The 24,613-nt window shown below is 38.3% G+C and overlaps 1 protein-coding gene across 2 annotated transcripts in view; it reads left to right on the plus strand.

The window, feature by feature from the left end:
* DACH2 (dachshund family transcription factor 2) overlaps positions 1-24,613 on the plus strand; it is a 561,059-nt gene that overhangs the window by 257,086 nt on the left and 279,360 nt on the right. The window lies entirely within an intron of this gene.

Here is a 24,613-nt window from a genome sequence, read left to right on the forward strand (position 1 = left end):
ATATTTTCTTGTTAGAAAAAGAAAATACTTCTCTTAGTGGAACTTGAGTCTTTTGAAATATATTCTTCATAATTATTTAGAACATCTACTTAGTATGGTTTGCATGAGGACTTAAAATAGAATAGAAAATTACTAGAAATAACCTCCTTGGACAAGAAGGATATTTATGTTGTAATTAATGTTTACTTAAGAAAATCCTATGTAATCAAATCCAGGAAGCCACAGCATACTGTGGAAGGGCTTTTACACTCTTTGCGCATGCTCCTGTCTGGCCATAGTGCAGAGTGCTCCATGCATTCTTTTATTCATTTTGCAATTTATTTCCCCTCCATCTAATTTCACAACACCCATATTCAGCACATTGTAAAATGGGGAATTTTTTTTAAATACTTTTTTTTTTCTAAATAGAAAAAATAAGAAATACAGACATTTCCTTTCTGTCTTGTTGGGTTAAGAGCCCACTCATTGTAAGCTAAATGTTATATAGTGTGGGGCAAAAGTAGGTTTACCATTGTGAGTATGTGAAACAAAGTTTATTCTTGTGTTATTATTTATTAATTGTTGTATTATTTCCATTCAAGCAACTGTAAACTCTTTTGTCCCTCCTTGTACGTCTCATTCTAAAAAGAAACCCAGCCCAGCCTAATTTTTCAGAATGTCACAGAGATGGAAACATGACAGATTTTATTTTTTTTAAAGATTTTATTTATTCGTTTTAGAGAGAGAGAGAGAGAGAGAGAGAGAGAGAGTAGCAAGCTAGGAGAAGGAAGCATCAACTTCCATATGTGCCTTGACTGGGCAAGTCCAGGGTTTTAAACAAGCAACCTCAGTGTTCCAGGTCAACATTTTATCTACTGTGCCACCACAGGTTAGGCCTTCATTCCTGATGCCTGGACTGGGGGCAGCTCTGAATGTTAGAGCTGAGTGACATCCCTGTCCTTCAAATCAGATGTGACACAGGAGCTGGCCTTCATAAATAATAATAGTCTTACAGTCTGACTATACCTGAATAATAATACCAAGAAATGTGATGCTGGCAAACTGCAATTGACTTTGACCAAGTTTGCATATTTCTAGTAGAATCAGACCAAACCCAGAGACTGTAGTCCCTTTGAGTTGTCTAAGTTTGAGTTGGCTCTGTGCTAGTTAGATCTTACATTAATTTCCTGTGGCATAAATCTCACCTTCCTTTATTTAGTAGGTCTACAGGAAGGGCTAGGCAATTGTAATTATGAAAAACCTTACAGGTAATTCTCCTGTGTTGCTAAGCTTGAGACTCACCAGGTTACTCTTTTCTATGATAAAAATTGTCTCCCTTTTCCATTTTCTTCAGGATTAACTGCTTTCCTAGCAAGACTATAAATTTAGTGAGCAATGGTATGCTATAAACATTAAATTTTTAACACTGGTAGACTTTTTTAGGTAGAGAGCTGTAGCCCATCTCTTGTAGACATAAGAAGGTCTTTTCAATCAATGCATGTGAGGATTCATGGGTATAATTAACGTGACTGGATTTGGAGGATTGGAGTTGAGGACTATTAACCAAAATGTCAACCTAAAAATGTGAAAACCAGCCTAGATATCAGAAACATACTCCAAGTAGAAGCACATTGAGTTTCTTAGTATGTACTATGCACTCAGTAGATAGAAATTGTTAGAATGATTCCACAAGAAAATAAAGCTATAGCCTAAAATGTGGAAAGTCCAACCAGTCTGTCTTCTGGCTTTTGGGTGTACAGAATGGCTTTTAATCCAGGTGTTTCCAATTGCCTGGGTATACATTGTACAAGACAACCATCTGTTAACAGGATGATGGAATTTCTCATTACTCATTTAGGTAATTTTTTGAAATAACTTGCCAACTCATAATGTTACATCTGTATAGGAAGGGAGCATCTGAAATACCAGGATTCCTACTAAGTTTTACAAAATCATCTGTGTGCACAATGATGTCATTAAAAGTGGCCATCACTACCCCGGCTGGCTTGGTTGGTTAAGAGCGTCATCCCAAAGCAGAAGTTGGTGGTTCGATCCCTGGTCAGGAACAGATTGATCTCTCTCTCTCTCTCTCTCTCTCTCTCTCCATCTCCCCCTGCTTCTCTCACTAAAAGATAAATAAATAAATATTTTTAAAAATGGCATCATCAATATTCAAAAAATAAAGTCGTTTATTCAACAAAATGTTTGCTTCTATATAGAAAAAGAAACAAACCTTTATTTTGGCAGCAAACATTTCCAAAGGAAGCAAATGTTTCAGTCACTGTGGCCAAAATAAATGTTTTCTTTAAGACTGTTGAGGCAGCCAAATGTTTTCATATCATTTTAAAAACGTTTCCACCCTTTCTTTTCACAGAGAGAGTCTCTCTCCTTCCCACCCACCGTTCTATGGAAATATTTTGAAAATATATTTTGACCATGAACACAGGGAAAACATTATGAAAATCTCTGTATAAGTGTTAAATGGATGCTTTCAGAGATAAAGTAAGATTAAGCAAAAATGACTCTCAATATGGTGCAGTAGAAAGGCACTAGAAGCAATGAGACAAGGGTCTAGTTTTGACTCTGTGGCTTACGTGTTGGGTCACCTCACCTCTCTTGGTTTTAACTTTCTTGTTCAGCAAGATGAGAGAGTTTTACTAAATAGCATAAAATCTACATTTTTCATTTCAATAAAAGAGATTGATTCCATGTACCTTCAAATGTCAAAGTATCCTCTATGTTTTTAAATAAAAATGACCCATAGAATACTTTTATTTTTATAATGGTAAATTCTTTACAAATTTTGTTTTATTTAAAGAAATAAAAAAAGACACAAATAAAACAACCACAATATTCTAAAACCCGAATGAAGACTTGCCAGTTATGTGTACTGTATTCCTAGCAGCTATGGATAGACTCAATTTTTTTTGCTATAAGACAAATGTCTTCAAAACAAATTTTAAAACTTTTCCTCTTTGCCTCAGTTCCCCAGACTGGACAAGTAAAAATACCTGTATTTTTCTTGAGCTAAGTTTGATAAAAAGGGAATATAAGCATGAAAGGAACCATGAGTAGTGTTGTGGTTTAAGACTTTAGGCTGCTTGTTGAGTTTTAAGGGGTTTACTCAAACAACAGAGACAATAAAGTTAAGAAAAGCAAAGTGTGATATATTCATTACATAGTACATGGTAGTGAGAGCAAAATGTTAGACCAATTAAATAAACTATATCGACCTAACAGTTATAAAAGTCTTAATTACACCACTACTATCAATAATAGCTGTCAAATTATTAAGCACTATTATTAAAGAGTATGTACAAGGCAGCCCCTGCAGGCATATTTTGTCTCGTTTATGTGTGCGTGTGTATGCACGTGTGTGTGTATCTTTACTATAACTCTGAGAAGTGGTGTTAATATTTCCAATTTGAAGATTAAGATTTTAAGATGTACAAAAGTTAAATGACTTGCCTAATATCAAATAACTTGCCTAAGTACACTGGCAATAGGCTCAAAATGGTCTATCTGATATGAAAAGAATTTAAACTTCTGTGTTTCTGTGTTGCACAACTACAGAAAGTATTGACCTTTATAATAGTAATGCCATGGATAGGTGAAGTGTAAAGGTTGGACAGTTTCATCAGTTCCTAGAGAACTTTCCACTTGGAGTTTAGAATGAGACTAAGATAGAAGCAACCTTGATTGCCCAACAAATGACCTGTCCATAGCAAGGCCCCAAAAGTCAAAGACTGCTCATAATTCTTGGAGGTCTATTTCGTGCCTTTTGACTAAGAAGGCCACAGGGTGTGCCAGCCTATTAGTATGGCCTAAATGGGAGAGCACTGACCCTGCTCTGGCCTGACCATGGCTGTTGATCTCTGTCTTCTGAATGGCAGTGAAACTCACATGGCTGAACATGAGAAAGTAGTGTAACAAAGTTCCAGAAAGACAGAGCTGTGACATTTTCCATACATGGAACAAGGCTTGAGCAAATTAACAAAGGTATTGGAGAGTGGAATTTTTAATTTGTTTTTATGGACTGCTCTTGATTTGTAATGGCTTCTAAGTTAAAAGTTTTTCTTTTTTTTTCTTTACAGAGACAGAGAGAGAGAGTCAGAGAGAGGGATAGATAGGGACAGACAGACAGGAATGGAGAGATATGAGAAGCATCGATCATTAGTTTTTCATTGTGACACCTTAGTTGTTCATTGATTGCTTTCTCATATGTGCCTTGCCTGTGGGACTACAGCAAACTGAGTGACCCTTGCTTAAGCCAGTGACCTCCGGTCCAAGCTGGTGAGCTTTTTGCTCAAACCATATGAGCCCGCGCTCAAGCTGGCGACCTCAGGGTTTCGAACCTGGATCCTCCACACCCCAGTCTGACGCTCCATCCACTGCACCACCGCCCGGTCAGGCAGAAGTTTTCCTTTTTGTGTCAAAATTTAAAACTCACCCATAGTTAATGAGTACCTACTAAAAGCTCAACACTATTTTTTTTAATCAACAATGATTTTTAGAAATAAATATAAAGATGCAGACACCCTCAAGGAACTTGAAACATAGGTAGGAATTTAAAATGTTAATTAGAACCTGGCCAGTTTCTCAGTGGATATAGCATTGCTGGCATGCAGACATCTTGGTTTCTATTCCTGGTCAGGGCCCATAGGAGGAGCAACTGTCTGCTTCTCTTCCCCTCCCACTTCCCCTTCTCTCTCTCTTCCCCTCTCATAATCAGTGGCTTGATTGGTTCCAGCATCAGCCCCAGGAACTGAGGATAGTTAGGTTGGTCTGAGCATGTCAACCTCAGGTACTAAAAATAGCTTGGATGTTTCAAGCATCAGCTCCAGACGGGGGTTACTGGGTGGATCCCTGTCAGGGCACATGTGGGAGTCTGCCTCACTATCTCTCCTCCTCTCACTTGAAAAAAAACACCACCTTCATTATATTTCAAATAAGAGAGTGACTGGAGAATATAAAACTACCATATAAAAATGACATAGTTCGATGTATAAACTTGTATATTTTAGTCACAGCTATTATTGTAATAACAGTAAAGTTTAAATGAAAGAAGTAGAATACTTATCAAAGTTAGAACCATGATAAACTGTTTCATTAGTACCTAAATGTATCCTTATTAAACAGAAAAATAGAAATGAGTGGACTATATTAGTAGCATATGGTGAACAACGACATTGCAAATATATTTACATCACAGGTAGATGATTTACAATAATATAGATTGCTAAGTTCTTGGCATAGGTCCAGTATTTGCATATTCATATTTTAGCAATGCTTGTTATTTCTGCACATCACATTATCTGTACTGTCTGATGTGGGAATATGCGTACTGTGAATCACTCCTCAGAATGGTCTTTGCTTAAGACACTGGCAGGTACTTAGCAGTCATCTTGGACTCTTGTTTTATTTTAGATTTTTTTAAAGCACTCATTTTCTTTATTTATTTATTTACTTTTTTTAGATTTTATTTATTCATTTTTATTAGAGAGAGAAGGGAGAGAAAGAGAGAGGAAGAGATAGAGAACAGGGGATGGAGCAGGAAGTATCAACACCTATATGTGCCTTGACCAGGCAAGCCCAGGGTTTTGAACTGGTGACCTCAGCGTTCCAGGTCGACGCTTTATCCACTGCACCACCACAGGTCTCTTTTAGATTTTTAATTTATATTTTATAGTTATGGATTGCCATACATTTTAATGAATTATAAGAAATGGTAGAGAGAGACTAAACCGTTGCATTCATGGTCCAATATTTTCCCTTTAGCACTTGAATGTTTAATTGCTGCCTGCCTATTGTGTAGGATCTCTCTTAGAAGTATACGATCTCAAATTTGACATCTTTAAATCAATTAGTGTTTGTCTTTGTCACTCCCAATCTATTCAGTACTGATTTATACATTATAAATATTTTTCTCTGGTTATAGAGGCTGATAACTTACTTGCTTTGTGTTTCTTTCATAATATTTAGTTTAGAGAGCTTTAAAAAATTACCAGCATTTTAAATGTTTGTATCATATCCAAAATCTTATTTAGAAATATTTGCATTAATTACCAGTGTGTGATAAGCTATTTATTGCTTTTCAAATATTCTACTTCAATGATCAAAAACTATTTCAAATTTGAAATAGTTCATCTTAACTCTAAGTAAGGGCACTGTTGTTCAGGATAGAGTTAGTTCAGTATGCTGTCCATTTGCCGTTGTGGGTAGTTAATGTACAGAAAAGGAGAATTCTTGATTATATAGTGAGATCGCATGAGAAAACAGACTTCAAAGGGAGGAAATGACTATTGAATTCTGTATAAGCCATCCTGACTGTTATTTCCTGCCATAAAAAGGAAAAAATGGAAGTTGCCATATTATTATCACAAAGATCCTATAATATTAGTGATAAGGAACAGAAGAAGTAATTGATGCTAACATCTTCAGTTTACAAATCTTGAGTAATGGCATCCAGGGCTTTAGGTGACTCACCCAAGGCAAGAGATAACAATGACAATTTGAACTCTGTTGTAACACTTCCATGCTGTAACTATGCTTATTGCACAACTCCTAAATGTTGATGAAAACAGCTTTCCATATGTTTGGAACATAAATCTGTTACCCATACTTAAGCTGTGCTAATATCAGAGACTTTACCATGTCTTTCATCATCATGCTTTTATTGCAGATAGAAAAAAATTTTTCTTAAACTGTATAAGAAATGAGAATGGCAAGGTCAAATGAAGAATTATTTGATGGAGAAAATGTGACCACAATGCTTTCTTTTCAGACAGTTATGTGCTGGTAAATGTTTAACTGGCTGCAGCTTAGGGTGCGAGCAGAGCCCTGATCTGTAGTATTTGCTGACTTCTCTGCTGTAAACACTCCCGCCATGGCCTGTTTCAAGCCACCAACCCAAGATCCTCAATGTGATTTTGTATGCTGACACACTTAGTCGGTGTTCACACACTGGTACAAGCTGGTTCAAGCATGCCACACGCCACTGCTTTCTGAGCCCAAATGACAGACTGAGAATCCAACTCAGGGTCATTTTATCTCACTTGGGTCCTTATTTTCAGTTTACATTCTTGTACACACACTCATATATACATTTGACTGCAGAATTTCATGTTTTTGTCTGTAGTCTCTTTAAACCAATATCCATTGCTTTGGTAGTAGATTACTATTTGTCCCTATATTAAAAGTATTGCTTTGAATTCTAGATGTTTCCCCTAAGAGAATAGATACCTTAACATTAATCAGTACATTTCAGGAGAAAAAGAAAAGGAATTTCCTGGCAATGCTTGTGTAAGATTTGGGTAAAATCCCCTACCTTTGACTTTGATTTGAGGTCCTAAATAATATGACGTACTTCCCTTAGGAACATCCTTGATCCATGTCCCACACTCCCACTCACTCCTTCAAGGAGTGAAGTTGTACAAAAACAATGCCGTCTCAAGTAGAAATCTTGAAAAATAAACCACAAACTTCCAGTGTAACGTTTCAGAGGACGGAAACATCTTGTATTTATTGAAATTTATCTGGAACACAGCTTGGACTTTCTGCAGCACTCTTAGTCAGAGGTGATTAACAACCACTTTTAGAGCACCAACAATTGCACAATGTTAATCTTTAATTAGCAAAAGGGAAGCACCTGTACTGTAGAGGAAGAGACGCCAAGGTTAGACTATACACATTTAGGTTGTAACAAAAGACAAATTAAATGAGCATACTATTTATCTTCAGGGAAAATATAGTTGCTAAGTTGTTAGAGAGCTCTTGCTCATGGAAAGTACAAGCATTAAGTAACATTTTGCATGTATATTTCATTTGCTGGCTTTCAACCAATGAATTCCAATGAAGAATGTTTGTGAGTTTTCCTGTCCTTCCAGGACAAAGCCAGGCTGATTGTGCTTCGGACAATTAGAAAGATCTAGCACACCTTTAGTTTGATATGTCATGATTTGCACTTGACCTGTTAGCTCTCACCTCCCAAATTGATTTGCCTCCCTCCCCACCTAATTATCTACCTCATCAGCTTTCCTGTATGCAAATAGAGGTTATTATAAATTTCTTTCTTAACACCTTTCCTTTGCTGTCACTTTCACATTTATAATTTTCCTTTTACTAAAGGATAAAAAGACTTAAAATGATTATTCTTGGCAGGAGGCCTAAGGTGAAACGCTGTCGTATTTAATGTATAAATTATAACGTGCGCAGTTGTGAAGACAGGTTTGTGAAATTATCATATAACCAAAAGAATTTAAAGGAAAACTCAGAGTTTGAATTCTTTTGCTGTTAATAGTCATTGAAAAGCGTGTCCTAATATGTGCTATCTGAAGGGTAAACAGATAGTTTGAGTTAAACACAACCACCAACTTTTCTGGAAGACAGGAAGATGAAGAATACAATAGCTTTTCAGCAAGGGTTTAGGAAAATGCAAAACTCCTTCCTTCCTCAGTTACTTTGAAGCTTATTTGGAGTGATGAATTTTCCTGTGGCTTAATGTAAATAGAGACTGTGTTGCCTTGCTGACCTCCTTCCCCAGTTTCAAGCTCACCTTGTAGATGGCTTTTCTAACCAAGCACATTTAAAACAGAATCAATCCTTTCATTTCAATAGGATACAAAAGGAAACTATTTTTCAGTTGTTTTTTTTTTGTTTGTTTTGTTTTTTTTTTTGTATTTTTCTGAAGCTGGAAACGGGGAGAGACAGTCAGACAGACTCCCGCATGCGCCCGACCGGGATCCACCTGGCACGCCCACCAGGGGGCGATGCTCTGCCCCTCCAGGGCATCGCTCTGTCGGGGACCAGAGCCACTCTAGCGCCTGGGGCAGAGGCCATGGAGCCATCCCCAGCGCCCGGGCCATCTTTGCTCCAATGGAGCCTCGCTGTGGGAGGGGAAGAGAGAGACAGAGAAGAAGGAGAGGGGGAGGGGTGGAGAAGCAGATGGGTGCTTCTCCTGTGTGCCCTGGCCGGGAATCAAACCCGGACTTCTACACGCCGGGCCAATGCTCTACCACTGACCAAACTGGCCAGGGCCGCATTTCTCAGTTTTTATGTCCTGCTAATTTTCAAGCGTTCTCTTTCTCAATATAGGTTGCAAAATTATTCATTATGCTTCTCTCTTGTTTCACTAATTGGTATCCCTGCCACCTGTTAATGTTGATACTTTAAACCAGTTGTGGGAAAGTTTAGGAGAAAAATCAATATACTTGGCTATTTTACTTATTCATTCATTCATTCATATGAGAGAGAAAGAGTCAGATCGGGACAGACAGACAGGAAGAGAGAGAGAGTAAAGAAGCATCAACTCATAGTTGCGGCACCACCTTAGTTGTTCATTGATTGCTTTCTCATATGTGCCTTGAGTGGGTGGTCTCCAGCCGAGTCAGTGCCCCTTGCTCAAGCCAGCAACCTTGGCCTTCAAGCCTGCAACCATGGGGTCATGTCTATGATCCCGCACTTAATCCAGCAACCCCATGCTCAAGCCAGATGAGCCCACATTCAAGCCAGCATGCTCAACGTTTCGAACCTGGGTCTTCAGCATCCCATGCCAGCGCTCTATCCACTGCACCCTTTCTCATCAGGCATATTTGGCTCTTATTTCTACTTCTAACCTGAAAAGGAATCTCACAAGAAATGCTTACATAACACAGGATGAAGTGTCTTGGCACAATGTTCAAAATAATTCTCTCAGCTCTCCCTCCTTTCGTATTTTCTCCCTTTTTCCCTCCCTCCCTCCCTCCATCCCTTCTTTCCTTCCTTCCTTTCTTCCTTTTTTCCTAGTTGATATTTACTTTATACCAAAAATAATCAATAAGGTATGTGCCTGTCAACAAGAAATGGAGTCTGGACAAGTAGCTATATTCTATTTACATTTAATTTAAGCGATAGGCTGGGTAATCCAAACTGCTTCCTTTACAGTGGTGCTGAGATGAATTTAATTTACATTTTCCAAATGCCTAAAGGATGAAAGTGTTGAGCACACATAGAAGATGCCCAGTTGCTCGGAGGCTGGAGGGAGGCTAGAGCGGGGTTCCCCAGGCTCTTTCATGATGTGGTTGTGTCATTGCCCTCAGTAGTCACTGCTGATGGGGTCAAACTGCCAAGAGTTTAAGAATCTGAAATCCCCTGGGGTGTTGACATTGATAAGTATGTTGTCTTAAAAAGGAGAAATGATCAACAGGTTTTTACTACTTAGAGTAGGTTTTAAATTGTATTTAGCAATTATGAAATAAGAACAAAGGTGAATTCATGTTAGAAAAAGTTAACAGTAATGAAACACTTGATTTTAGGATATAAAGGCTTACTTCTGCCTATGTCCTCCTGCCTTAAGGGCTGTTACTTAACAGCATATTTCTTATTGTCTAGCTTGCTGTGCCAGAAAACAACATTCTTCCAAAGCAGAAAATAAATAACCCCCTGAAAGAGAAAGTTCAAAGACAATGAACAAGTATACTGTGTGATTCTGTTACAGAAAGTACATTTAGTACAATAATTATAATATCATAAGTATAAGACCACTGGACTTCATAAAGGTATGATACAAAAAAGCAAAACCACACAGAAAAATACATAGTCTCATTTTTCATTTACAGGTACAATTCCCTCATGTAAATTTAAAAGGTTTTTAATGTTTTTTACTCCTTCCCTCTCCCTATATTTGGGGATAGATTTTTGGTTGTCAAGTGTTAAATGCTGAACATAAGGGTGTGCATACACTCATGTTCTCACAGTCACACTATTGTTTTCCATGTTAAACTTTGTCAGGGAATTTTTCTAACTTCAAATTGCATTATGGGTTCAGCCCTCAGGACTATGCCTACCCTTTTCTCACAGACCTGCGCAGAATTTGCATCTAAAGCTTATTTACGGACAAATTGGTGAATGTTTATCTTTTGTTAGAAGTTGATTTTAGGGACTTGGATCTTATAGCCCTTTGTGCAAACTTGTAAGGAATTATTGGATCACATCGTCATTGGTGGCATCGAAGAGACTGTCACTGGAAATGGAGACCCACAGTAGCCATGGGTGCTACTGATTTCATTTCACTTTGGAAAGTGTCTAATGATAGTCAAAGGTACTTATGAGGAACACTGAGAAGCAGATTCTTTTATGTAAATGACATCAATTTTAATTTTTACCATTAAAGAAAAGATCTACATTATTAGAATGGGGGGAAATGCCATTATTTTAGGAACAGTTCCTTTTTTCAAAGGAAGAGTTTATTCATAGTAGATTAGGGGAAGCTAGAGGGAAATAGGAAAGTAATCTTTGCCTGATGTTGGATTTGTTAAGTTTGTTTACTTAAAGACAGTGAAGTAAAAGGCTGTTTTGAAGAAGTGGATGCTAAAGTAATAGTGGTTTTGACCTTGCACAACAACAACAGAAAGGAAACAAACGAGCTTCAAGGAACACGCCTGTAGAAAACATTACCAAAAAAATTGCATGGTGCTAACACATCATTGCTGTATAAAGTGAAAGTCTATTTAAATTGGAAAATTCTGCTCAAAGCTGCACATGCATTGATTTTTTCTTTTCCCTTCTTGCACATTATTTGATTATGGAGGATTTTAGAGAGAGGAGTTTGCAGTTCATCGTGATTCCTTAAATCACTTGGATACCCATTTAGTAGATGATGAAACTGAAGCAGTGAGAGGTTGATTTTTGTGTGTGTGTGTGACAGAAGGAGAGAGACGGAGAGGAACAGATAGATAGGAAAGGAGAGAGATAGGAAGCATCAGTTCTTTGTTGTGGCACCTTAGTTGTTCATTGCTCTCTCATATGTGCCTTGATCAGGGAGCTACAGCAGAGCAAGTGACCCCCTGCTTAAACCAGTGACCTTGGGCTCAAGCTAGCTAGCTTTGCTCAAACCAGATGAGCCTATGCTCAAGCCAGCAACCTCGGGGTTTCGAACCTGGCTCCTCTGCATCCCAGCCCAACAATCTATCCACTGAGCCACTGCCTCTTCAGGCAAGGTTGAATTTCACATCACAGATTGAATCAATGGTGCAGAGACATTCTGTTGGAGTTTCTGAGTTCACAGTCCCTTGCCGGCCTTTTGAATTGTGTTGCCTTGTGGAAACTATAACGTAGGAAGAATAATGACTTTTTGGAAAAGCGTGTTAATCTGTATCTAGGCTGCAGTGTTCAAGGTTTACTTGTGATACTTGAACCTACCCAAATGTACCTGACTTTAAAATGAAAATAAGGCAGGGAGGGAACCTCATGAGACCATCCATTTGCTCATAGACATATCTACTGCCATGGCAGTCTTAAATATCTTCATGCTCATTTACTAGTCTAGCAACACATTGATGCCACAATCAGTGACAAAAATTTTAGAATTTGGTTTTCTATTTCCTAGTCAAGTGCCACGATCTATTTGGACTTTGATGAAAATTGTTTTTATTACTTCAAAGCAGGAAAGAGATGTGGGGCAAGGTTCGTTTTTTTGGGGGGGCAGGGAATACCTAAAACCTGTTTTGCAGGCAAAGTAAGGAATTGGGAAGGGAAAGTGAGAAAGAAGTTTGTGTGTAAACATGTATTAGTTGTGTTGCAAATACCTTAGGAAAATTAGTATTTTAAAGTTAAAATGTAGTGTTTCAACTCTTGAATTCTGCCTTAGATGTAAGGACTTTTCTGGATATAAATTAGGTATGCAGTAGGAGATGCTTGGTAGAGTTGGTAATTTTTTTAGTAGTACCTCCATTAAGATGAGAAAGTTACTTTTCTGATTTGTAAACTACAGGATACATCTCTCATGTTAGATTTTTTTGTGGCATTCAAAATGATTTCCAGCAAAATAGAAACAGATTCATAGACACAGAGAACGGATTGACCGCTGTCAGAGGGGATGGATGTTGGGCGGCTGGGTGAAAACGTGAAGGGATTAAACAAAACAAAAAGAACCCCATAAACACAGACAACAAACAGCATGGTGATCACCGGAGAGGTGGGGACAGGTGGAAGAGGATAATGGGAGGATAAATGGTGATGGAAGGAGACTTGACTTGGGAGGGGTGAACACAAAATACAATGTACAGATGAAGTATTACAGAATGTACACTTGAAACCTATATAACTTTGTTAACTGATGTCACCCCAATAAATTTCATAAAAATTAAACAAATTATTCCATTGTAAATTGCAATTCTAAAAAAAAAAAAAATTGCAATTCTATTAATAACTGCAACCAGCATAAAACTATTCTCTTACATTTTTGTAACACTTTTATAAAATAGTGGTAAAAATTCATATAAAATAAAATGTACCACCTTAACCTTTTCAGTAACTAATTTTTTAAAATTTATTTGTTGATTTTAGCCAGAGAGGAGGGGAAAGAGCGAGAGAGAGTGACAGGAACATCAATCTGTTCCTGTATGTGCCCTGACTGGGGCTCAAACTGGCAACCTCTGTGCTTCAGGCTGATGCTCTAACCAACTGAGCTATCCGGCCAGGGCTATTATTTATTTATTTATTTATTTACTTACTTACTTACTTACTTACTTACTTATTTATTCATTCTAGAGAGACAGAGAGAGGGAGAGACAGACAGGAAGGGAGAGAGATGAGAAGCATCAATTCTTTGCTGTGGTACCTTAGTTGTTCATTGATTGCTTTCTCATATGTGCCTTGACTGGGGGGCCACAGCAGACCAAGTAACCCCTGTTCAAGCCAGTGACTTTGGGTCCAAGCTAGTGAGCTTTGCTCGAGCCAGATGAGCCCTGGTGAGCTTTGCTCGAACCAGATGAGCCCGCGCTCAAACTAGCGACCTCGGGGTCTCGAACCTGGGGCCTCAGAGTCCCAGTCCGATGCTCCATCCACCACACCACCACCTGGTCAGGCTATAGTTTATTTTTCAAATGGTTGTAAAATACATGTAACACAAAAGTTAACATCTACCTCTTGAAACGTATACAATTTTACTGAACAGTGTCACCCCAAGAAATGTAATTTAAGAAATTGCCACTTACCCCTTTTTAAGTGTATACTTTATTAGTGTTAAGTATATTCACATTGTTGTGCAACAGATTTCCAGACCTTTTTATCTTGCACAACTGAAACTGTATCCACTGAACAACTCCCTGTGTCCCCTCCCACAGCCCCGGACAAATACATTTCTACTTTCTATGAGTTTAGCTGCCCTTCCTCATGTAGGTAGCATCACATAGTATCTCTTTTTGTGTGTGACTACTTTATTTCACTTAGCATAGTATCCTCAAGTTTCATCCCTGTTGTAGCATGTGGCAGAATTTCTTTTCTTTTAAGTTGTATAGTACTTTTAACTTTTCAAACCATATATAGATATATATTTAATATATATTTACAAATAATGTATATGCAATTACTGGTGAAGATAATGCTATGATATTCTGTACACATTTTGCTTCTTTGGGTGGTTTTCCATAAAACCAATCCAACAACTTAATTTAAAGGATAATCTAAAATAGACAGACAGATGAGAAAGTGAAAAATTATGTATACTTTGAAGTGAATGAATACTCTACATTTGACAATATATGTAACTTAGTTCTAACGATCAGATTCATAGATTATTTCATTTACATCTCTAATCTTACAGTGAGAAAACACCTCTAGAAGAGTCATGTAATTTGCCTGAGGTCACACAGCTCAACAATGGCAAAAGTGCTGTTCTAGTTTTCTGTTGTAGGACAAACTGTCTCAAATTTAGCAACTTAAAACAATGTCCATTTATTGTCTCACAGTTCTATGTCAATAGTCTGGAGTGACTTGACTGGGTTCTCAGAGCCTTACAAAGCTGAAGTCAAAGTGTAAGTAAATGTAGACTTCTGTCAGGAAGCTCTGGGGAAGAATCCGCTCACAAACCCATTGTAGTTGTTGGTAGAATCTTTTCCAATGCAAGTGTTGGACTCATGTCAGCCTATGGTTGCTCTTGACTTCTAGAAACCACCTGCATCCTTTTCTTCCATTTTTTAAGCAAGAGAGAGAGAGAGACAGAGACAGAGACAGAGAGAGACAGAGAGAGGGACAGATAGGGACAGACAGACAGGAAGGGAGAGAGATGAGAAACATCAGTTTTTTGTTCTGTTACCTTAGTTGTTCATTGATTGCTTTCTCATATGTGCCTTAACCGGGGGGCTCCAGCCGAGTCAGTGAACCCTTGCTCAAGCCAGTGACTTTAAGCTCAATCCAGTGACCTTGTGCTTCAAACCAGTGACCTTTAGGCATAAGCCAACAACCATTGTGTCATGTCTATGGTCCCACACTCAAGCTGGCTACCCTGCACTCAAACTGAATGAGCCTACACTCAAGCCAGTGACCTCGGGCTTTCGAACCTGGGTCCTCTGTATCCCAGGCCAACACTTTATCCACTGTACCACCCCCTGGTCAGGCATCACCTGCATCCTTGACACAGATTCCCCCTTGTTTTTAAACCAGGAATGACACCCCACTGCACCCCACTGAATATCTAAGATTGTTTAAATTGGTTTTATTTTCATATGAGTTGCTGCTATTTATCCATGTAGAGTGCAATTATTAAAAGGATTTCAAACCAACAAGGAAAATGTCTCCTGTATTTATTAATTGAATGTTCACTCTTAGGCTCTAAAGATAGAGGTGAGTCGTGATCAACTTCCTAAAGGGCTTGCTTAACTGCCTAAGCTGTCAAGAGTTGTAATATTAACACCATGCTCCTGTACTTTCTGATTGACATTCAAACTTGAAATGTTAACTACTGAGATCATCATGGGACTACACGCAGACTGACAATTACCAATGGGACTTCATTTGCCAGACATGAAAAGCGATGTTTTGGCTAGTTGTAGCAGGGTCCTTAATTCTGGCACTGAAGTGCCCTTTGTGCTAAAAGCCTGTGTGCTGATACAGAGCAAAAGGCAGTGGCCCTACAGGAAACAGCAGCAGTTATGACAGGTTATACTGAGGCCTTCCCAAGGCAGTGAAGACTGGCAAAACATAGCCCTAGAAACCCTAATACCTTAAAGATGTTTCACAGTGAAAACAGTCTAGGGTCAAATATTATGCATAACAGATAATGTATAGACTTGTCTGGCTAGCATGGAAGACTATTTAAGAAGTAATTGGAGAAAAAGGAAACAAGGTATATTGAGACAGATTGCTAGACCAAAGCATTTAGACTTTATTTTGTATGCAGTCAGGAAATATTGAAAGTTCTAGAGCAAAAGATGACATAATGAGTCCTGGCTGGTTGGCTCAGTGGTAGAACATCGACCCAGTATGCGGAAGTCCCAGATTCAATTCCCAGTAAGGGCACACAGGAGAAGTGACCATCTGCTTCTCTTCTCCCCTTCTCTCTCTCTATCCTCCTCCTGCAGCTATGGCTTGATTGATTCAAGCATGTTGGGCCCAGGCACTGAGGATGGATGGCTCTGTGGAGCCTCCACCTCAGGTGCTAAAAATAGCTCAATTGTGAGCATTGGCCCCAGATGTGCGTTGCTGGGTGGATCCCAGTCAGGGTGTATGCAAGACTCTGTCTCTCTATTTCTCCTCCTCTCACTTACAATTTTTTTAAAAAGAAAGATAATGAAAAGGATGTTTCTTCAAAATCCATAGCACAGTTTATGTAGAATAGTTTGGAACAATGAAGCCACCTGTTTAAAAATACCTGGGCAGGAAGTACTGAGAGCCTGAGTTAAGGTGTTAGAAACAGGAATAGATAAAGATAGAAATTTATACATATATTGCAATGAAATAAAATATTAAAGACTGAAAGTAAAAGGAGGGGATGAGGGAGAATCAAAATTGCCCTCAAGATTGTATAATAGTTTTGGTAACTGAGAGCATGACTGTATTGCTGGCAAAACAAGAAAGGGGAGGGCCTGACCTGTGGTGGCGCAGTGGATAAAGCATTGACCTGGTATGCTGAGGTTGCTGGTTTGAAACCCTGGGCTTGTCTGGTCAAGGCACATATGGGAGTTGATGCTTCCTGCTCCTCCCCCCTTTCTCTCTCTTTCTCTCTCTCTCTCTCTCTCTCCTCTCTAAAATTAATAAATTAAAACAAACAAACAAACAAAAACAAGAAAGAGGAGGTGTGGAGAGTGTGATTCAGGTAGGTGCGTGTTGAATTTAAGATGCCAGAAGTGGCCCTGGCTGGTTGGCTCAGTGGTTCAACATTGGCCTGGCGTGCAGGAGTCCCGGGTTTGATACCCGGCCAGGGCACACAGGAGAAGCACCCATCTGCTTCTCCACCCCTCCCCACCTTCTTCTCTGTTTCTCTCTTCCCCTCCCACAGCCAAGGTTCCATTGGAGCAAGGTTGGCCCGGGCGCTGAGGATGGCTCTGTGGCCTCTGCTTCAGGCGCTAGAATGGCTCTGGTGCAACAGAGTGGCGCCCCCTTGTGGGCGTGCCAGGTGGATCCCGGTCAGGCGCATGCGGGAGTCTGTCTGACTGCATCCCCGTTTCCAACTTCAGAAAGATACAAAAAAAAAAAAAAGATGCCAGTAATGTGTATCCAAAGGTATCCAAAGGTGAATGTTTAGAATCTATTCCCTTAGTATCAGAAGTTTTACACAGTGATATACTCTTTGAATTCAAGAATGTCTTTATTTTAAAACATGTGTATGACAGTGATATAATACATGTTAGAAGGGGAAATGTTTATTTAATTTGTAAGATTTGGCAAGGTGCATTAATTTCACTGATGTTAATATGAATTACACAGCAGAGCAAATAGAGGCTAAGAATTCCAGTCAGACGTCAACATTTCTGTTACACAATATTTTTTAATTATACAAGAACTGTATTAGAATTCAGTCAATTTGTGACAAAAGGTGAACTTTTTAAAAGGTCCTAATACCAGTCTGGAAGACATTTAATTTAAACGAGGAGCAGAGTCAAGTAAACGAAGTATAAAATAGCTTCATGGTTACACTTTCTATCGAGTGAGTAGTCAACTTCTATATTGTGTATTATATCAGATTTCTTTTTCATTGAAAGGAAAACAGAAATTTAGTACTAGCAAGGGAATTAAACGTGACAGTTCAAAATAATCACTATATTATTTTAATATGTGACAAAATACACATTAAGAAAATTATCAGTTAAATTGTCACTGCACAGTAATAAATGTTAAAATTCCAATTTGCCAAAAAGATGTAACTCTTTTAAATATATGTACACCAAATTAAATATAAGTAAGTCAAATAAAAATAATATAATAAATTATTAAAAGTAAAATAAAAGCTACAAATAATTCAAGTTCTTACAATCATAGTATTAATGCATAAATCTGAATTGGTCTACATGATCCTTGATATTGTAATGTGTGAACCATTAACAAGTAGAGGTTTTCCTTCATCCTCTAAACACCCTATATTAAAGATAATTTCCTTAACCTCCCTAACTCTAACTGAACACTGGTGTTGATGCTTTTAATATGTCCAAATTTGTTTTGGATGTGTGTACAAGGACTGAAGTGGAAAGTAAATGGTAATGGAATATAAATGACCTTGCCTCTGTTGCTTTTCACCCCTTGTATTGCTAGCGTCTGGAGACATGAGGAGCCACATTTTAAGTTCCCATGAACCAAGGGTTGATTGACACCCAGTTTAACATAAGTACCATTTTATGAGAGTTACCATAGTGACCAGGTTCTAGTTATCTGTTTGAACAATTTCATATATGATTAATGTTAATTGCTCATTTTGCATGGATAACTTTTTCCGGGTTGCTGAATTGGTTGCTGATGCCTTTGATCTGGTTGGGAATAAAATCCAGTGCAGTACTTAGAAAAGTGTCAGTTTGCCAACATGGAGAGAAGAGGGACCCAGGCTACTGTGAGGTCAGAGTTTGTTTCTCTTCATAAACACTAAAAGGTCAAATAGAGTTTAACTACCATTGACATCCTTGAAATGTAATAAATGTCAGACCTAAGAGATTATTATTAATCTGCAATGCAATTAGAAGATTTACCATTTTCTCAGAAAGATTATTCTTTAATTTAACAGAAAATTTAAAAGCACATTTAGAGTAACACTTTTACAGTAAGGTAAACAACACCTTCAAAGCAAATGCCATTTATGGTTTTCATGGCTTCTAATGTAATTTAAAAATGACACATTTCCGGACTATCCCAAGGGATTTTAAATATCGGTGATAGCTCTGAAGAATAATCCCCAGATCACTGTTAACAGCCCACTTCAGGAATCCAACTGCAGTGGTCTTTACAGTTTTTGCTAACACCCCCCCCCCCCTTAATTGCCACTATATCCTCAGTAATTTATTCGGTTTGTTTCAGGATGTTACAAGTATTTCTTTAAAGAGTGTTAAGCCAAGCTTTCACTGAAGACCACGACATTAGTTGTGATTTCTCACTAAATCAAGTGCGATCATATGATTTATACTTGAAGGCTTATGACATCACTGATAAATTTACTAACTAACAAGACATTTTTTTGAAACAATGAAATCACACACATTACTAAGTTACCTATTCCTTGATTCATATACAAATGACTGATGATATGAAATAAAAATAATTCCAACAGTGAAAGTTTAAAATAAACTAACAAACCAAATAGAATCAGACTCATAGACATGAGAACAGAATGACAGTTGTCAGGGGGAATGGGAATTAGGGGACTGGGTGAAAATGGTGAAGGGATTAAGCAAAGAAAAGAAATATATAGACACAGACAACAGTGGGGATTGAAGGAGAGAAGAGGAGGTGGAGGAGGTGGAGGAGGGAACGGGGGCATAGATTGTGATGGAAGGAGACTTGACATGGGATGGAGAACACGGTACAATATACAGATGATGTGTTGTAGAATTGTGCACCTGAAACCTGTATAATATTACTGACCAATGTTATCCCAATAAAATCAATAAAAAAGAAAAAGAAAAAAGAAAATTATTAATTTTAATGAGCAAAGTGTCAAGCATTACAACTTCAAATAAATATATCATAAAATGTGTCATATCCTATTGACAACAGAAAACACGCTGAATGTCCTTTTCAGGGAGCTGCCAACTGTACAAAGTGTATGAATGGCCATGTAATAACTGATGTAATTCCCTTTAACTGTGGAAATACAAAATGCTGTTGATATCCTATATTTCAACTTGGGTTATTCTTTAATCTTGGGAAGCCAAGTTATTACTTCATTTCTTCTAAAGAAGTTTGCAGAAAGAAGTGTAACATACATCTCAAGATAAATTAAAGGATGATATGAACCGAGAGAAAGTCATGATTCTTTGTAATGATCTTTCCAAAATCACCTATCCATGCTACACTCAATGTTGATGCCATGAAGCTGAAATTCTCAAAGATTTAGCTGAATTATTTACTAATAACATTTTTGCTATTTGATGGGATTCTTTTCCTTGTACTTAAGCAACTTTTATTTGTGGTGTTCGTGGCTGATACATCCTCTGAGCAATTTGGGCAGAAATGTTTTTTTGAAAAAAAAGGCCTGTTTTATTTTACAAAGTACAGAGTCTTGTAATTAAACTGAAAACAAATAATTGCCAACAAGCAATTATCATTTAAGGGTAATCAGATAGTTATTTATACTTTATAAAATAAAGCATTACTGAAATCAGTAAAGCAATCAATATTTTAGCAGAAACAAGATGCTGCAATGGTGGAGCTTTCAATCTATGCTGTTTAAATTGTCATCCAAAAAAACAGTTTCATCATTAAATCACCACATTTATTTGTCTTGATTAATATGTAAATATTTACCTGATGTTAGTAGGGATCTTAAGAATAAAAAGTATAGCAGTATCATCAATTAAGAATGAGCTTTACCAATTTTCTATGGATTTCTCTATAGTTTTTCATCATGTAGTCAGGCTCATGTTCTTTGAAAGTAAATGCAGGGCCCTGGCTGGTTTGCTCAGTGGTAGAGCGTCAGCCAGTGTGTGGATGTCCTAGGTTTGATTCCTGGTCAGGGCTCATAGGAGAATGACTATCTGCTTCGCTACCCTTCCTCCTCCCTCTTCTCTCTTTCTCTTTTCCACTCCTGTAGCCATGGCTAGATTGGTTCAACTGCATCAGCCCCAGGCACTCAGGATGGCTCCATGGAGCCTCCCCCTCAGGTGCTAAAAATAGCTGGGTTGTGAGCATGGCCCCAGATGGGCAGAGCATTGGCCCCAGACATGGTTTGCTAGGTATATCCCTGTCGGGAAGCATGCAGGAGTCTGTCTCTCTATCTCCCCTCCTCTCACTTGGAAAAGAAGAAAAGAAAAAGAAAGGAAATACAGGAACTTTAGTGCAGACATGTTTGGAAATAGATATCATATAATCATACTCACTAAAGAAGTTATCATAAATTTTAAATAACAGATCAAACACATATCTTTGTCATTAGATCATAAGCTCTTCAAAGACAGAAGCTGTTCTAGGTCCTTATAATATATCAAACAGCAAACAGAGCAAAACCCTTGACCTTGTTAAGCTTACATTTTGACATCTATGATCCTCATACAAAGTTCCAATACCAGACATGTTCTGAATGAGCACCTAGAGCATGTTTGTTTACTAGGTGACTGAATAAGTGATATTGTCACTGTACATGTGTAACTCCTGGGACTTTTAATCTTTGAACGATTGTTGAAACATGTGGGACCTCACAGACATAAGACCCTTCTTTAAGCTTGTACATAGTCAGATTTGAATGGCTTATATTTTGAAGGTTATATAGTGGCTGTAGGGTCTAAGCCTTAAAAATGCTTATTTAACAAATAAAAATGCAACTACCTTGAGATTCATGTGTTCAAGGAGAGTAGAGGTATCTAATATTTGGAAATTATAGCAATAGTGAAATAATATTTTCTTTCATTGTTTTTTTTTTTTTTTACCAAGGGGTGGGGGAGAGGGACAGACAGACAAAAAGAGAGAGAGATGAGAAACATCAATTCATAGTTGTAGTACCTTAGGTGAGAGGAGGGGAGATAGTGAGGAGATAATGAACACATTGATTTCCTCTAATATATGCCTTGATGGGAGGCTTCAGCTGAGACAGTGATCCTTTGCTCAAGCCAGTGACCTTGGACTTCAAACTAGTAACCTTTGGGATCAAATCAGCAGCCATGGGATCATGTCTATGATCCCACACTGAAGCTGGCAACCTTGGGGTTTCAAACCTGTGTTCTTAGCATCTCAGGCCAACACTCTATCCACTGTGGCACTGCCTGGTCAGGCTTTCGTGTCACTAGTAATGAACTGATTTAATTAGCCATTTACTGGACCTTACTGTGTGCTAGACACCATGAGAATTGCTCAGGATACAGTGTCAAGCAAAACCAGAAATATGTGCTGCCTTCATGGAACTTACATTCTAGTGGGAAAGACACACAATCGTACCAACATCCAAAATTTATGCACTGAGAAGAATGTTAGGATCGAGAATATGGGCTTTCTGGTTTATAGAATATGGGGTAAATGATATTAAACCATTTGTGAACTAAGCCATGAATTTTTCCATATACATCTGATGGTGTGAAATTTGACCAATTTTTTTTCAAACCTTAATATTTAAGGTAGAATGACTACACTAAGAAGCCTCGAATGCCTCTCAAGCTTGAGTCAGCTTGTTGAAAAAGAGCTATTTTAAATAATGAGATTGACCAAATTTGGAACAGAACTAGTCATACTGTAGAACTTTCAAAGTGTACTGTCAACAGCTGGCTCATATGGAAGTGGAGATAGCACGAGGCTTCTTACTTCTGGAGACAGCCCACCTGAAGGTGGTCATGAGCATGAAGACAGTACTGACAGGTTTGCATTGGGAAGGAATGGAGGGTAATCAGGGGGACTTGAGTAAAGTTATTAGGCTTGAGTTCTGAAATGGAAAGACACAAAGAAGCACTTAAAAAGTACAGTTTTGGGTCTGGCCGGTTGCTCAGTGCATGGAGCATCAGCCTGTTTTATGGACATCCTGGGTTCAATTTCCGGTCAGGGCACACAGGAGAAGAAACCATCTGCTTCTCTCACCTTCCCCCTCTGCATTCTCTCCCTCTTCCCCTCATGCAGCTCGACTGGTCTGAGCGTGGCCCCGGGCTCTGAGGATAGGTCAGTTGGTCTGAGTGGGTCAGCCTCAGGTGCTAAAAATAGTTTAGTTGATTTCAACATTGGCCTTAGGGTTACCAGGTAGATCCTGGTCAGGGTGCATGTGAGAGTCTGCCCCACTATCTCCTTGCCTCTCACCTAAAAATAAAAAAGTACCGATTTGGTGAAGATGAGTCAACAAACTAATGTTACTTCATCTATGATTGCATATACCCTGATGAATACTGTTCAGTGATCTTAGGCCATTTGAAGTAAAAAAAAAAAAAAAAAAAAAAAAAAAAAAAAAAAATAGATATATATAAATTAAAAAAAAAAATCTGGTCACCAGTCCTTAAAAGAGTTAGAGAGTCATAATACAGGGTAAGGGCATACAGGATAACAGTGAATTAAATAAAAATAAATTATGGCCTAGAATCAAGCAGAAAGAGGGAAAGGAGAGTCAGTTTATAAAATTGAAACATTAAATGAGAAAAACAGACTCTTTTGTGCTAGATGGATACACAATATTGATGTACACTGAAAGAAAATAACACCAGTAGTGTATGAAAAATGAACCAGGTAATGGTACCTCTGTGTAAGGTTGCTAGAAGTTGTCTGCATTTAAAAGCAGAGTTTGTCTTACATTGATGGAGCACTTTGCTACTGCGAAGTTGATAGAATGAGGTTCAACTTAAATTTCTTTGTGAACCAAAAGACATTTTTAGAAATGTTCTATATCTGAACCTCATACATTTTTGTGGCTTGGGTTATTTAATATAGTATTTTGCAGCATTTTTGGTAAAAGCCCAATTATTCAGCTTTGTAAACTGCATTTCTACTAAAAACACAACAGCAATATCTTAGGCCACATTAGAAAATAATATCTGAAATATATTGGGTGACTTGAGAATGACTTGATCCTAATGTCCGATGACTTTTGTGTTTCTTCATTGTAGTGACGGCTTCCAAATGATGTGTTCAGTACACTGACTGTATCAGGGTACAAGGTGGAGGCCAGATACTGATTTTCTATTTCATTATTTTACTGACTAACATTTGCAACGGCAATTCCTGAACTGTGTGCACTAGGGTGAATAGTGTGCAAATGAAATAGGTTAGGGTAATGTCAATTTAGCCTCAACTCATTAGTTAAACATGCTGATCAGTCTGTGAGGGACAACAGCCTCGCTTGCAAAGGAAGTGGCTCCTGGTAGCACAGCCACTCCCGGACGGTGCGCTGCTAACTGTGCAGCCCAGTTTGAAAAATAGGAAAAAAACCTCCTCAGGGTGAGAGCTCCTTTGTTCCTTGTGGACTCTGGCAGCTGTGGAAATGCTAGAAGTCATCAGGTCTTCCTCTCCATCTCTCAGCTCTTTAGCCATCGCTTCTGGCCTGCTGGGCAGGCTTAATCATTTCACATTCTGTACAATTGTAACTGTGTGAGCCACTGTCTCAGGTACCGTGTGTTTATACCAGGAATCAGATGGAGCTTTAACAGCAGGGAGTAACTGCGTGGCTCTCAACAGGTAAGCTGTATCGCAAAGGACTGGCTGGTAAATGGAATCTAAAATACAAATTGATCTTTTATAGTTTTAATGTTGGCTATATGTTGGGGAAATTTCATAA

The sequence above is a fragment of the Saccopteryx leptura genome, chromosome X (genome assembly GCF_036850995.1).
Source record: "Saccopteryx leptura isolate mSacLep1 chromosome X, mSacLep1_pri_phased_curated, whole genome shotgun sequence".
In the NCBI taxonomy this organism is placed as follows: domain Eukaryota; kingdom Metazoa; phylum Chordata; class Mammalia; order Chiroptera; family Emballonuridae; genus Saccopteryx; species Saccopteryx leptura.